The sequence below is a fragment of the Plectropomus leopardus genome, chromosome 20 (genome assembly GCF_026936395.1).
Source record: "Plectropomus leopardus strain MGB_pleo_1.0 chromosome 20, ASM2693639v1, whole genome shotgun sequence".
Lineage (NCBI taxonomy): Eukaryota > Metazoa > Chordata > Actinopteri > Perciformes > Serranidae > Plectropomus > Plectropomus leopardus.
The window spans coordinates 516799-534247 of record NC_142195.1 but is presented as its reverse complement, the minus strand read 5'-3'; positions in this window follow the sequence as shown (position 1 = coordinate 534247).

Below are 17449 nucleotides of genomic sequence, written 5' to 3'. Positions count from 1 at the left end.
CCTACCATCTCTGTGACAGCTGGGTTGGCCAGGCAGTCTCTGAGAGGAGGGGAGCCAGATTATGGATTATTTTACGTCAGAGATGCATCTAAATAAAAAATGAGAGGTTATCAAAACTGAGCGAATTTTATTCAAATATATACAGAAATATATACATAACCTGTATGTACTTACAGCTAGATTCTGTTGCAATTGTCACACTGATTTTAAATAGCAGATGGCACCAAAATTTCTTCCTTGGGGCAGAGGAAGTATTTTTTTAAGTAAGTTAATAAGTTATTCAGATCCTTAACATAAGTGAAGGTTCTTTACTTCCCCCATTCTTACGTAAGTAAAAGCATTGTCAGTGTGTGTACTGAAAGTAAAATAACAAAATGTTTCGGGGGAGGGGGGTACAATATCAATATTAACCCCCAGTAGCAGTTGCTCCTGTTTTGATAAAATTAAAGACATGTTCACCATAAACTGATGCTGAAAAGCCACAGCTTGATGCACAAAAAATTACCAGAATGAAAGCAGGAGTTTGATGTTCATAATTTCAATGCAACGCCATACTGCAGGCTGAAAATGAGATGATGATGGCCATTTTAATCAATCAACCATCATTGTGTGGTTTTAATGTATGGGATTAAAACTAGATCTTATTCATTTCCACTAATTCATACTCTTACAGCTTTGATGTGGATAAATCAGGAACATTTGTTGTGGTGTGTTTTTTTGATTGCTTTTTATAGATTTATGCCTCAGTTTCTATGGCACCGTTAATTCATGGTGCTTCATATGTATTTTGATTTGGAATAACCATGATGACCTAAAACCTGTGAAAACAAAAAGTGGCTAATTAGAAAGATAATTTAGTGTAACTAAAAAGGGCCTCTTCCATTAACTAAATCAAACCATGTCAAATCAAAAATGATGCAGGACTGCTTTTAATCGCAATTCTTAACCTGTAACACATTTAATGCACATATCTGTGACTGACACATTCAGATTCCATGAAATACCAATGCAGTACTGTGATGCATACATCCCTGGGTCAGGGTTAAATGGACCTGAGATCATTTTGTCAGCTTTTCAGTGTTGTAAGCAGCACAAATTCTTTCTCCTCCGGTTTAATATGGTGACGGAAAAGACAAATAACAGAAAGTCTGACTGGAGAGATGTCCTGAGTGAGAAGTTGTTAGTTGGGTGCTGAAATCATGTTCTCTGTGGAAGAATGAAACAGGTATAATGATGATCAGTACTTAAACAATGCACTGCATTGTTTGTGTCTCATGTGGGATGAAACATTTTTAAAATACAGTGATGACTACAGCAGGAAAAAATACATTTTTGAAATTTAAAAACTCCTTCTCCTTACTTTCATTCATTTATTCGTTTTCTGTAAGTGCTTGTCCTCGCAAGGGTCGCAGGGGGGCTGGAGCCAATCCCAGCTGCCATCGGGTGGAAGGTGGGGTACATCCTGGATAGGTTGCCAGACTGTCACAGGGCCGACACGTATAGACAGACAACCTTTCACGCTCATAGTCACACCTGAGGGCAATTTAGAGTCACCAATCAACTTGACCTGCATGTCTTTGGAATGTGGAAGGAAGCCGGAGACCCCGGAGAGAACCCACACAGGCACAGAGAGAACATGCAAACTCTGCACAGGAGGGCCCCTGCCCCTTCTCTTTACTTGTTATACATTCATTTTTATTTTTATAATATTATCCTTTTTTGGGACCTTATTTTAGACCTGGCTCATAGTTGAATGAGAGCTTGGGAGCAGAGCAGATTTAAAAGCTTCAGATGAGTCAGTCTTTATTTTGGTCTGTCTGTCTCTGTGGCATAAGTCTGATGTGAGATCAGCGTGTATAGAGCAGATGTGTGTGGAGCAGCTCGTCCTCACACTGAATACTGACCAACCTAAGCTGGAGTGGAATATGCCTGCAGGAGCTGTTCCTGACATTTTCTATGGAGCACCATCAATATTGACATCCATAATGTTTACTGTGATTCAAAGTTCAGCCACTGATCTCAGCACTTCATGCTTCATGAAAGGATAAATGCTGGTCGCACAGCCATGTGTGTAAGCTAACAACAAGCAGCAGTGTAGGGGATGTAGAGAAAACTTTCCACTGTGCCGTAGCGACCGTGATGTACTCCTTTGTTGGTCAGTAATGTTCACTTTATTAATGACATGTGAGCCCAGCTGAAGAGCTTCTGCTCTAGTGGTCCCACTTATTGTGTCACATGGAGGAGAAGTTTGGTTTGAACATTGTGCTGAAAGGTGAAAATCTCCTTCTTCTTTTCAGTTTCTTTGTCCCTCTTTGTTTGTTTGATTGGAAACTGATGCTAAGGAAGCTTTTATCTGCTTCAAGAATATTGTGTATGACATGCTAAAAGTTAAAGTATTTCACTGCTAGACCAAAGGTCTTTTTGTGAAACTGGGCTGTCTCTGCTGTGGAAAAATGCAAAATTTGGTGCAATATGACCAAAGAAAATAGAAAAAAAATGACTGGAACATTTGCTTTTTCTCAAGAGGTTAAACAACCAAACAAACAAACTACACCTATCAGAATGCACTGTGCTGAACCGGACCAAAAAAGCATTTTTGCTGGTGGATGACGTGATGTGAGTTTCTCAGTGGAAAACAATATGGAGACCAGCTGATAATAAATGATCAGGTATTACAGTGAAACAGTAAGCTAGAATATGTATGTGAAAACATTCGACAAGAGAGACAGACAATGCAGGGACAAAATCTCACTTTATATTTAATCAGTGCCGCCTAGGTTTACTGTTTGATCTGCAGTTCATTATATTTGTAAATACATTAAGACGCAAAGAGTATAAAAGCTGACTACCCGCATTTTTATGATATAAAGCTTGAAAATCAGCAGTGAAAGGCTCAGTCCACCCAAATTGTAATATAAGCATGTTTTCTCTCTTTATTGCTGATAGTTTGTGTTTAACATGTTCAGGTCTGGAGATAACCGTCTCTGACATTTTGCCTCAAGTAGCACAGAGTTGAATCAGAGCTGCACTTTAGATTATCTGTGCCAGGATTTCAAAAAAATTATCTCAATGAAAATGTCCATGTCCTCAAGAACAATACATATAAATGTTTCCTGATGTGACACACTAACTGACAGGATAATGTTATGTCTGCACCTCCAAATCTAAAAAATCTATGTTGAAAAAGAAATTTGCTGTATGAAGTGACAGCACTGTGGGTAAGGTCAGACACAGCTGATGTTTTGCCCTGGAGTCATGCTGAATGACTGGAGGTCATTTTTTAAATTCCACAGTTCATATACCTGAGCGTGGCTGCTGCAGTAGCTTCTGGGTAAGTGAGCTGCCTCCCCGTACCAAATATGTGCTTATTGTCTTATACTGTTCTGAGAGGTCTAGTGACACTCGAAACAGACACTTCTCTCCTCCTCACCCCACAGAAATAGAAAAGCACTCTGACTTACTGTGGCCGACTGTCTTTAACACTTTTGTACAGTTTTAGGTCTATTCCTGTGCCTGTCACTTCAATGCTGTTTTCTTTCATTTAACAAGTGTGAATTCTATCTTTAAGGGTGGGGTTTTAAGGTCTGGGTTAGGACATGACTTCTAATCCCTAGATCAGGCATAACAATTCATTAGGCGTGTGGCTGCAGGTTTTTGTGCCAACCAACCAAGAGCACACAGTTTGACCAATCAACTGTCTGAAGACAGAGATCAGTTGATTAAATGAGTCAAGTCTGGTGTGCTGCTACTTGGTTGGAAACAAAACCTGCAGCCACACCGGCCCCCCTGTGGACCGGTTTGACATGCCTGCCCTAGATTTGGTTAAAACAGGACCTGGGATTGTAATCGCAATTGTGAAATCTATCATATTTTCATTCCTTTTGAAACCTTATTGTATATGTGCATGTATATGTTTCATTTGTTGCTGCTCTGAAGTCTTATCACACACACTACACTGCAGTGTACTTCGTCTGCATCTGTTCATAGCCTCTGAGTGGATGTACAAATATTTTCACCTGCATTCAGTTTGTGATGGCAACCTACTTGTTTTGTGTTTGGCATAGTATGTGCACAGAGGGATAGGTAACTGCATTGATCAGTGAACCCAACAACACACTGTGTGGTTAATGACACACTTCAAACATAATGAACAGCTGCATGTGACAGTTATTTCAAATAGAGTATCTTCCTGATACTCTATTTGAAATAATACTCCACAAAAAACCCCAATACACATACCTACAACCAGACTTTAACCCTCTGAGACCGGAAGAGACATCAGTTCTTTCATGCTATGTTCAGATGCCTTTCAGAAGTATTTAAACTTTTAAACCTGAGAGATTGAGTTTCTTCTTCTTCTTTTGAAAACATGGCTAATAAAGGCAATGAGGAACTTGGCAAGATATGTCCCACAATAATAATAATAATATAATAAATAAGAAATTAGGAAAACAAAATAACCTTACCTGAAAATTACTTTTAAAAAAGGAGAGAGAGGAGAAAATGTATAGGAAACTATGTATATTATTATGATCATTATTATTGTTAACAATAATAATCTTTTTTTTCTTTTTTGTTGCTAATGTTCAGTTAATTTTCTTGTAACACATAACTTTTTCCCTTGTTATTGAAAGAAATCAAGCTGATTTAGTGAGGTATCAAGGGGTTAATAAGTTTCATACTGTTTTATAAATGAAAACAATAAAAGTTACTTTTCAAAAAACTAAAACCTAGATAAATACAACTTTCTCTCTCTTTCCATTCGTCTGTCTCTATCTATCACACTTTATTTGAAGTAGGCTACACTGAATTTCTGGCACAGAGCTTTCATTTTGAAGTGCCATTTCTGTTTACCCTTGCAATAACTTTAATTTATTTGTGTTCTAAGACAGCACTAATTTTACATTTTATGAATACTGAAAAGGTGGTAAATTATAAAATGAAAACCTTGAACTAATGACTAAGGACACAATGGACACAGTGAATTGACCAGTTGGACACCACTGCTTTAAAAGACTTCTTTGAAGACATCGGTGAGGGGTTTTTTGGCAGTTGTATGCACATTGTTAGAAAGTTGAGGTGCCCCAATTTAACACCAGCAGAAGGTATCACAACTGAGCATGGTGACCTTGAGATGCACAGCAATAGTGGTAACAATAACATATCATATGACAATAGTGATAGACATAAAATTAGTAAATGATAGCATATGATGTTACATGCAAATATCATAGGTGTTGATAAGAGTCCCATGCATATATGAATAGTGGAGGCATGACTCATAATAAGGCATAATATAGGCAGGATCACAGCATCAACACAGCCATCACCACTATCCAGGCGCAGCCAAGATTGCAGCCAGGATCCGGAAAACTACTTGTTTGCAGATGGAGGGAGCAAGAGAAGGAAAGAGGAGCTCAGTGTAAAACAACATGCATTTGTTGATCAAAGTATGTTAAACAATGTCTCATAACGAATAGAATTTTCAGACTTGTTTCTCTCCTCTTGACTTTTTAGAAAGTCAGTGTTAATATATATTACACATAGGGATGTACAGTTGTTAGAAGTCTCAGCAGAGCTCAGCAGTCCCCTCACAGGGTTCAGGTGGAGAGAAGTCCTCGGTGAAAGTCACAGTACCCTGTAAGCCTAAAAGGCCACCAATATGGTCAAAATAAACAAAGCACTGCTGATACATAAACGCCACCACACCGGCATGCAACATGGCACTCTGCTGGGAGCTTAGAGTAGCATCTGTCAATCACCCAGCTGATTGATTTCAAAATATTCCATGTGTGTTTTGTTGGAGGAAGAGTGTCAGGTGAAGTTCACTGCTTCATATTTCATCACAAACATCTGTTCCTTTCAAAACACTGGGCTGCATGACTGTTACTGGGACATAACACTCTGTTATCAGAGGTGAATGATTTTCTATATTAAACTTACCATAAAGGCATGCAAAATAACCACAAAGAGACTCAGAATGACTGCCAGATGCAAAAATTACCACAAACAGCAATCAACAGAATTCAATACATCTCAATGTGTACCAGACGACCTCATCAAGTGGTTTCAGCGATCAAATCAAAATGCATCTTGGAGGATGTTTACACCTGTGTTTAGCGAAATGCATGTTAATATCTGGGGTCTATTTCAGAAAGAGGGCTAAACATACTTTAACTAGTTTAACCCTGAACTCTGAGTTGACTAATTCTGAGCTGTAGAACTCAGAGTTTTTGGTTTCAGAACAGCTGATCAGACTTTGCTCAATCAACTCTGATTATCTTTACTCAAAGTTAAACTCGAGCACGGTGAATGAAAAAAGCCATCATCAATGGAGCTTCAATACTGCAATTCACCATGTCAACAGATAAATACAAGGAACAGCCTCCATTTTAATCAAGCTGATATTGAGATATGAATAACTAAGATCGCAAGCTCCTCTGCCAGAGCTCAACAGGGTTATGATGCATTTGTCATGTATTTGTGGATTGCACACATTTATCTTTACAAATAGCCTGAGTCAGAGAAGAGAACATTGTCAATAAATGAATACAGAAAAGTGTGTGTCTAGTGACCCCTCCTTCCCTTCTCTACTTGCAAAAAAACTACACCATTTCCGTTTGCGAAGAACAAATACACACGCTTCAGTGCCGACTGATGTGTTTGTCTGAGGGGACAGACTGCAGGAGATTATGGATGACTTAGAGGAAAAATGGATGTTCTCCCATTGCAAGGGAGCAATGCATGGCTCTCATAACACATCTATCACTGCCCCCAAACAAGACACACACAAAAAAAAAAACAGATTCAAAACGACCACAGAGACCAAAAACAACTACAATAAGAATGTATACAATTGCCACTCACGCCCGGGTCAAATGATTCTGCAGTAGAAATGGATTTTTAATCGCCTCCAATCAGCATTGATGGGAACACAACACTCGAGCAAATGAGCTAATTTCAGTGTAACGGTTTACTATGATTTTAAAGTCGACCCATGAGCAATACCGCTAGACAAGGGAAAACTTCACTGAGTTTTGCAGGTGGATGAAACAGGCAGATCACAGTGAGCCTGAGGCTGGTGGCGAGAGGCAGTTGGTAAATTAGTTGAGCTGTGGCTGGAGGCGCAGGTGATAAGAGGCTGGGCGGCAAGTGGCTGAGGTGCTAGAGCTTGAAGGATCGAAGCACTGGAAAAAAACAAATTGTCAAAAACCAAAACACCAGAGAATGATACTGGCAGTTAGTTAAGTGAAAACTACACTAAAGAAGAGCCAATACTAGCACTGTTAGGAGCAGAAACAATCAGATAGCATTTAAGTGTCACCAGGGAATCTAGTCCAGGGTTTCACAGGTTGATGTTGATGAGTGGAATGAGGGAATGAGCAGCAGGTGTACATGCAGAGCTCCACTGCCAAGAAGCCACACCCACCCTCTGAAAGCTCACACACAGCAGCAGAAAACACAGCCAAAAAAAGAAGGAAAAAAATATGAAAAAAACAGATAAAATCCATACCACCACATTTAGCTCCTTAACTGCCAAGATGCAATGACTTGCTGTCACTAATTAACCTGTCTCTTCCTAAGCAGAATTAAAACATTATTCCAAATTAGTCTGCACAGAGTTTGAAAGCAAGCAGCTTGTTTACACCTCCCATGTTTTATTCTCACAATTCTGTTCCACACTGCATTTTAGAAATTAAATAGAGGCTGTTTTCTTAAACCTTGCTTGAAATAAACTGCAGACATTCCCAGCAGATTTGTGCAGACTGACGTTGAAGGTCACAATGCTCAGTTGAGATACCTTCTGATGGGTGTGGATTGCACTGCAGGGGTCCATCCGCAGACATGTTGACTGACTGCGTCACAACAGAAATAACTCAGGGGGTCAAAACCTGTTGCACACTTCTCATTTTACAGTGAAGCTAGAGAGGCTGGCGCACGGATGAGAAGGAGGGGTGATTATTTGAGCACAGCTATGGAAGCTTGCTGATGAAATTTTTTTTTTTTTCTGAAGACTGGTCCTCACAGCTGCACACAGTGTGCAGTAGGTCAAGCAACAACAACAAGTAAAGTGTATTCTTAGAAATGTGACAGTAACAATATGGAACAGTGGCATTACACAGTAATCCCGCAGCAGGATTCCAACAGGTCTGCTACAAATGCAGTAAATCCTATAGAAAGTCCAGAGAAATGTCTTAATCAGAAAGCACAGCCATTCTCACTCCTGAGCCCTATGCTACTATAGTACAGTAGGAGCAGCAGCTGTGCTTCCCTGAGCATGCCAACCCCCATGCCATCCCCTCTGTGTCTATTACCGTGGACACACTCAGTGACATTGTGAGGTGGTTTGTGTCAATGCCACTGTCGTTGTGTGTCCCCACAGTACCCTGCACCTCTACTTCTAGCAGCAGCCAGCTCTGAGCTTTTGTCTATCTGTGAGGTGACCGGGACACACACAGTGGTGGATGAAGTAAGCCACACTTTTACATTTACAAATTACAGATTTCTCACCAGAAAATAACTTATAATTTATAATTTAGTATAATTTAGTATAATTTCATTATACTAAATCTACTGATTGATTGAAAGTAAAAGTACAAGTAAATGCTGTTAACTTAAAAAGTAAGCAGTCAGAATATTGAGAACAATGAAGTTTATTTCATCATAACAAAATAACAAAAAAATGGAGCGTACACTGCACAGGGTTTGAATGGTCGTGAAAAACCTGGAAAAGTCATGGAATTGCAATTATCAGTGCAAATAACAATTTACAGGCCTGGAAGAACTAAATATACCCTGAAAGTTTTGGAGAAGTCATGGAATGTTATTTTCATGATGTGTTCAAGGACCATCTGGTATTTACAAACAATTCAGGTTTGTTCTGTCTGTTATAAATGGTTGATTTTAAAGAATTTTGAAAACATCTTCATGTGTTTTTTTTATCTTCAATAAAATACAAATACAGCCATTTAAAGCTGTATGCCCCTCCCCTAAAGCCAAAATAAAAAAAACATGTCACTCCCCAGTGCTTCAAAAATGCCCCCCTTTTTTACCCCAGCCCCATTCTCTCATAAAATACAATTACAAATATATTATATTTTATATTATATTTCAATATTCAGTCCTAACCTTCTTCTGAATTCCTTTTTTTAAATAAAATATATTTAAAAAAAAAGAACAGATAAGTTGTATCAATGGTTGATTCAGAGCCTCAAAGTCATGGAATTGTGGGTAGAAGGACTGAGCTAAGTAAGCACAGAACATGCTGCATGTTTGTTCGACTCTGCAACAGGATTTTAAAGTCAGTGCTTTATTACAAATAAAGTTGCATACAGCAGCACATCTTTTACTTCCTTACATCTTTATTTATTTTTTTTACTTGTTTCAACACCCATGCAGTCATTACGTTTAAATATCGGGGGATACATGTAAAGTGGGGTGTCTGGGGGTCTTCTTCCATGAAATTTTGAGCATCAAGCTCTTAATTTCCTGTGTCCTGATGGGATTTTCTGCATTAATCTATACCGTAAATGTCTATATTTATGTAAAGAGAAAACACAATACAGGATGCAGGTAACAAATGAAAATCAAAACATGATGGAATATAATGCAGTGAGACTCTCAGGTTTCTGTATTGCTTTCCAGTACTTATTATGTACAAGATCAACTTGTTATGTTATCTCTACTGAGTTAGTACACTTGTTTTACTGTGCATAAATGAGGGAGTGTGTTCTGCACTGAGGTTGAAAAAGTTCTGGATGACGGTGCTCTGACACTCTGACACACTCTGAGGATGAGTTCTACCTCACGTCACTGACTACAGAGGAGAGGAAGAGTCTTTGGGGTAAAAGTTTGGTTCATTTACAATGATTCAACTTCCAACATGTTGATTTTCTACATGCCTTCAATACAGGGCTTATTTTAAATTTTCTCTTGGTGTTACTGTTCCACCAGAACTCTCTGATTTAACCTGTGATTATCCAGTTAAACGTATTATTTCCTGTTGGTTTATAAATAAAATGAATTTCACATTTTTAATATTCAATCCAACACCCTAGAATTTGTAAACGGTTTATTAAACAGTCATGTACTAATCCTTATAATTATCCTCTAAATAAACTTTAAATATCCTTAAATAATCTCATTCAGATGTGTGCAGGGGCTGCAACTCTGCACTCCTCCTTTCCTTTTTTGAGCTGTTTGCACACAACTGCCTGTCAAATTTCTTTAAATGAATTATCAGAGCTGCAATGTGGGAGACTTAAACAGTATTTCAAGTAGAGTTTTGCTTTAAAAAACATGGAAGTGTGGAAGAAATTCAGCATCTGTCTAGGTGTAATTTTGCTGCAACAAAGGCACATGGTATGCTGCTTGTGGTTATGTACAACTGTACATACATGTACAAAAGTACATGTCAACCAACACTGTGACGTCAACAACCACACATGCTCGCATGGATGGTTAGGATTAGGGGAAGGGGGCACATGGTAAGGTGTAGAAAAAAAACTCATCACATTCAGATGGAAAGCGAACACCAGACTCATGAATGAAAGCCCTATAGGGATCTTGGTGCTCCTTATATTTAGTTGTTACCGGCAGTGCTTCAACCTGAGGCCATCCAGCAGCATTTCATGCTGCCGCAGCAGGTCCCATACAGCTGTCTGATGGTGTGTCGTAACACTGAATGGTTCTGTCCGGCCACGTTCTCAGTGACATATTACCAGACATGAAAAGTGGATTTTGGCGTCGGGATCTAACGCTGAAAGCACTGCAAAAGCGATGCTATTTGGGGACTTTGGAATGAGATCGGACTGTATTTTACGGCAGTTTACTTGTTGTTATCCTTAATAATAATGGGGAAACTGTGGCTCAGAGGTAGAGCAGGTCATCATCTATTCGGAAGTTCAGCACTTCAATCCCCAGCTCCGCCAGGCAACATGTCAAAGTATCCTTGGGCAAGATACTGAACCCCAAATAGCTCCCAATGCCACATCATTGGAGTGTGAGTGTGTGTGAATGGTTACAGTGTAGCAGGTGGCACCTTGTAGGTAGCCTCTGCAAGTGTGAATGGGTGAATGTGACAATGTGAAAGCACTTTGAGTGGTCAATAAGACTAGAAAAGAGCTATACAAGTACAGTCCATTTTCCATTTAGTGGGTTATTACCTAGGCTGATTTTATTGAGACACTTTAATAGTGAATCAACTGCACAACAGTGAAAAATAATTCAGTGGTTTAGGAATGAAGCTATGGTTACCTGGCTGTCAGTGAAGGCAGGGAGATGTGACGATGCTCTGCAGGGCTCTTGGTTTGTGTGAGTTACCTGTGGTGGTTGTGTTGACAAGGGAAGTTAAGAATTACTAAACCCCAAAACCACTTTTTTCAGTGTAAAAGCAAAATTCAGTGTTGTTGAGGCGTTTTCAGTTCTGAAACTGTGTGTGTGTTTCTGATGGTGTGGGCAGTTACCACCGTATATGGATGTCTGAATGTCTGCATATGGTGGGAGGGAGTGGAGGTGGATGGGTCAAACAAACTCCAGACTTTCACTCAGGAGCTTCACACATTACATGATGTTCGTAACAACCAATGTTTTTTTTTCTAAACCCACCACATTCTTTTGTTGCCCAATCCCAAGGAAGTACACCTAAGAATGATCTATTAAACCTGCGTTGTATGTATACCTTTAAAAAAGAAAGTATGTATTTACAGAGCAGAAACTACATTTCCTGTGAAAATGGTTGTGTATTCTGAAAAGGCATAAAGCAAGTAACAATTGTTATGTTGAGATGCTGTCCCTGAGCGTCCAAAAACTGATGCTGGAGGTTACCTACTCCTCATATTTTATGTGAAGGTCCTGTGATAAAGCAGCAGTGTATGACAAGTTTTTATGCCTCAGTTGATTGATCTGCTGCAGTTATGCTGTGGCAGATGTGTTAAACATGAGCAAATGCACATTCCCCTCCAGGCTCCAGGTTTTGTTGGCTTCTTTTCTCCAGTCCAAGTTCAGGCTTGATTATCCTATATTTGGTTTCAGAATAATTACAGTGATTATGAGAGAAAAAGGGGATAGATGACCCTCTGTCTAAATGCTGCCACTTACTTGGGCCCCTAAAAAGCTTCTATAGCATTTCCGCAGCTCCCTGCTTCACTGAAACCTATCAAAACAGGAAAACTTGACAATTGTGTCTCTTGAAAAATCACTCCCATCACTACACGTTTACATGTGAGTCATTCTGTTCACACACTGTAAAAGTCTCTTGCTGTATAATCCAGAGCTTTGGTGAGTGTCTCGGACTGTTTAAATGGCACTGGCAGGTGGAATCTTTCAGTGTCATATTTCAAAGACGGAGACACTCAAGCACACTCCCTCAAGTACACTCAAGTTTCTCTCCCTGTGTTGCAGGGGTTGGGCGTGGCCTCCTGACACTGGAGCTCTCCACACACTTCCTCACCTGCGCCTGATTACCAATCACATCTCTCTGCAGTATAAAGTCTCCTGCTGCACTCTTCTTGGGCGCCAGATTATTTTCCACCATACCAGTGGTATATCGGCCGTCTCTCTGTACCTTTTCGCTGCTCTCGCTCCTAGTGACTTTTTGGATTTTTTGTGCTCACACATGTTGTCTCTGTGCTTCCTCCATTGTTACTCCTTGCCATGCTCCAGTGCCTCGCCACCCAGCTCCTTGCCTTCAGACTCAGTCAACCTCCAGCTTCCTTCCTCATGGACTCTCTGCGCACTCAGCCACCACCAGCTTTATGCTCGCCCTCTTCACGGACAAACCTCGCTCTCAGCCCCCACCAGCCACCTGCTCTCCCTTGCCACAGACCAACCCCGCACTCAGCCACCCCCAGCCATGCGCTCTCCCTCACCACGGAAAAACCTCAGCCACTCTGAGCCACGCGCTCCCCAGCTTCCCATCCCCTATTCCCTTCATTATTATCATTAAAACTTTGTTTATTGTTCACCTAACATCTGTGTGCTTGTTACTGGGTCCTTCCCCTCACTCTGGTTTCGCAGAGCACCACATGTTCCATGTATAACTCATAACATCCTGGGCTTTTATTGGATGTAACATGATTGGCACCTTTATCACTCATTTCCATCTTTTTTACTTTATTGTAGCATATAGGGTTTTTTTGTATGCATGTGTTTATCTGTTATATCCAGCATTTTTCACATAAATATAGTTCTCTTTTATCAGTCATTACAAATAAGCCATTGCTGAGCTGAATTATGCTGCTGTAGTTTTATTGTTTTTGACTTACTTGTATTTGTTCTGCCAAACCTCATGGAACACTTGGATACTTTTTTAAAATGTTGTGTAGTGGTCTTTGTTAGAATGACAGTTAAAACAATGCACTAAAATGGAGATATATCATAGCCTAAAAAATTCATTACACAACTGCAAAACTAGAACACACATTTTTAATCATTAGGGCAATCAAGTCTATTAAAAGCCAAGTTGTATCAGAACATCACTGTTTGCTTCAGATCTTATCACTGTTAGCAGGGACTGCAGTCTTTAGTGAAGCTGATACAATGACATGTGACTTGTGGAGTTTCCTTGGAAACAAACAAACAAAAGTTGTATTGTGTTCATTTTTCAGGTCCATGAATGCATTTCCTCACATATAATGCATTTGCAAACGAACAAGAAAATTAAGACAACCAGGGCAGGATGATTTGAACAGGCATATTATGACTTTCTACAAGCTAATTTGTAGAAAGTCATTAACACAAAAATTTGTGTTTTGCTGGTTATCTTGTGGACTTCGTTTGGGGATTTTCTGTTATGTTTTTGCTTGTTTCATGTTGTTCATTTATGTCCCATTTGTTTCCTGTTTTATTTTGTACAATCGCTTCTTATGTGTCATGTCTAGTTTTACGTCCTGTCTTGGAGTGTTTTCCCACCTTAGTGTTTGTCTGTCCCGCCCTTATTAGTTTCACCTGTCCCTCACTATTCCTAGAGTCTACTCACTTGCTCTCACTTTTCCTTGTGGTTTCCTGGTGTCATTAGTTTTTCCTGCCTTTGTCTGTTTCCACCTGTCTTTATCTGTCTTGTTGTGACACCTGCAATAAATAAAAAGTAAGGAAACCATTTCCACTTGTAAAGGTGGTGCCAAAGTATTAATGATAGTATCATGTGGATAGAGGTGGACCTTAATCCTACTTAATGAACATTTATATGCATATGTGGTGAGGGGAGAGGGGTGGAGAGTAGAAACTGTAAGGAGAACCAACAATGCCACCTTGGGGAATTACACAAACTTGTAACTGTAACAAGAACAGAGACATGATTACAAAATAAACCAGATATTTTATTGAATTAATAAAAATAAAGAAATGTGCAAGGACTGCAGTTGCTGGGGAATAAAGGACAAAAAAAGTTAAGCGATAAATAAACAAATACTAATGAGGGGAATTAAAAATGTTACTTTATTACAATTTATCTAAAAAGGCCTGGATGCAAAATCTAAAACCAAAAATTTTATAAAATACAGGCTTAGGCTTAATGTAACAAAACTAAGGAAAGTGAGCTGAGGCCACTTGCAGAGAGGCAGACTACACTGAGGAGAGCCATGGGGCGACTATCTACTCACCTCACGTGTGACACAACAATACTGACACCAGAACAATGGTGCAATCTACACTTGTGCCTTGGTGCTCCTGTTTGCATGCATAAAATGAAGGGACCCCAACATGAGTGCCTAGCCTCCAGGCAAGATGGCACTCTGCTTCATTGAAATAAAAAGAACTAATACAAAAGAATTAAACAAACAAACAATCAAACAACCAAAGCAGTTGGTTTAATTATCAACAAAATGAGTACAATCTGATCAAAACTATAGGGTTAACAAACATAAAAAGCCAAACAAAGGGCAAAACAAGAGGTATAGTAAAATTGTAGATGGGCTAACGGTAAACTGCTTTATTTAGTGTTTTCACTGGTTTAAATCTCCTAGTTTGTTAGTTTGGGAGAGGAAGAAACCCCTTTGGATAATTCAGCTCCTTGTGAAAACCTCCTGAACATCTGGATCTTACTTTATCAGAGAATAAAGGTGAGCACACATTTCCAAGCGCTTGACTAGCACTCCATCTGCAACAAGTCAAACTGTGTTGAACAAGTGGAACAACTTGATTCAGTGTTTTTACCAGTTTAAATCACCTTTCCTGTTTGTTTCTGAGAGGAAGAGACCTCTCCAGAGAATTCAGCTCCCAGTAAAACCTCATAAGTGATGAACACTGAATCCGGAACAGGAGTTCACACTTGGCACATGGGAGAAGTTGTAGCTGGTTGCAATCTGCAATCCTCGCCGCTCGCCACCACTAAACCCTATCTTTGAAATATCATTATCAGACTAAATATGTTTAAGGAGTTTGTTTACAAGGGATTCAAATTCTTAAACTGTGTTGAAAAGTCTTAACGAAAGGTAATAACTGTCCTGAACAGAGGTGAGAGCTGGGTTTGTTGGAGGGTGATGATTATGTTTATCAGCGCTGATGATGTCTGGAAGGCAGTGGGATGGTGAGTGGGATGATCACTTAATTCTGTGTAAGTGGTTTGTGCAATAGGAAAACAAGGCTGTGTCGCAGAGTTTGTGATGCTGCATATTGGATGTCTTGTACTATCCAAAAAAGGTAGGTTTAAAAAGATTGTCAAAAGATTTTGTTCAGAATAGAGCCCAAGTCATCTGAGTAATTATATGAAACAGAATGCATTGTTGTGTGTACCAGAGTGGAGGCAGAGTGAGTGTGTCTCAGTAATGATCTCCTGCTGTTGAGAGCAGCATTAACTGGATTAGCAGTCCTCTGGGCTAATGAGCCTCAGGATCTGGGGGGTCTGACCTTCCACACTCCTGTGAAATGATAGCAGAGCCTGTCACAGTGAGATTATCAGCACGACATCCTGCTGCAGGACATGTGGCTGGCCACACCAGGCTGGAAACCTTAGACCTGATGGAGGATGTCATTGGGCAGAATTAGCTCTATTCCTGTGTCCTAGTGTCCAGCTTGTGCTACTTGCTTGTTTCCTGTATTTTCCCTCCAGCAGACATACACATTATCTCTTTTTCTCACCTGTTTTTGCTATACTATGGCTACTGTAATAAATACTGATGCATGTGTATTTTAGTGTATAAACTGGATGACCCTTAACAGCATCACTGCAGAAAAAAACTACAGCAGTGTGACAGCTGTTAAACGAGCAGAGCACATGAATTTTCAGCTTTGAGGCACTTTTTAAAGGCAAACATCACCTATATAAAGAATTCATATATGTTATTCCATTCATTGGAAAGTTTTATCAACATTTGTGAACGTGAGCTCCTCTCTCTTAAAGCCAGAAACCAGAGAAAGAAGTCTTAAACCTGTCGTGTCATTGGGTACAAAGTCTGGAGCTGCTCTATAGACAATGAATGGGAGACTGATTTTGTGAATCCACAGAATGCTGTTTTTCCTTTTCAGACCAAAAAGAGCTTTATTCGATTGTAGTGTTGTCTGAAACAGATCATGTACCCATTGAGAAGGAATTACTGTGATTCTGTGCTAACAAGAAAAGTCACTTTTAAGGTAGAAAACTGTTTTGACCTCTGGAGATATGTAAATTCAGCAAACTTATTTCTGTTGTCATCAGACAGGTTTCCATTAACCTTTAAAATTGCGTAAACTGAAATTGCAAAGATAAAATATGCCTACTGGAAACACGTCAGTTTTTTTTTTTTTAAAAACCCTCCCATTGCAAAAATGTTTTCACACTTGCATGAGGTGGTTTTTCAGTTGACTATAAAAAGCCATATTTGGCCAAACTGCAATGGAAACCCTTTTTTGTCTTTTCTAGGTCATATGATGCTATGGTTATGTGCTTGTCAGTAAGAAATGGCTCGCTCGTGATGCAGCAGGAACAACAAGAGCTGTTATTGCACCACATAACTCTTCAAAAGTTGAATTGATCATCCGGAAGTTTTGAGCCCACAATTCCTCTGTGAAATCGTGGACTATCACCTCCCAGAAATCCCTTATATGTGGCCACTTCCACATATGAGTGGCTCGGCTTTCCTTTATGGCTCCATAACACTCCTTTGTGGCCTTGAATCGGAAATAGCAGAACATCACTCAGTGGAAACACAGTCAAACTATTGCTTAAGTTTTCTGCAAATCTATAAAGGAAACCCAGTATTTTCAGTCATGACTGTGAAGTTTTAAGATATAGAATTAACCCTCTGAAACCTGAGCAAAATCAGCATACATTCACAGCCTGTCCTTGCGTCCATATGCAAAGCTCCTTCTAAGTACCCAAATATGTACTGTGTAGGCTACTGAAATGTACTGAAAATAACTCTGGGGCACTTATTTCACTTAAGGTTCTTCAGTTTTCACCAAAAGCATGTCCACGCCCGCCTGTGCAGTACCAGACTGTTTGGTAATGTAATCATATTCATGAGTCCCTGCT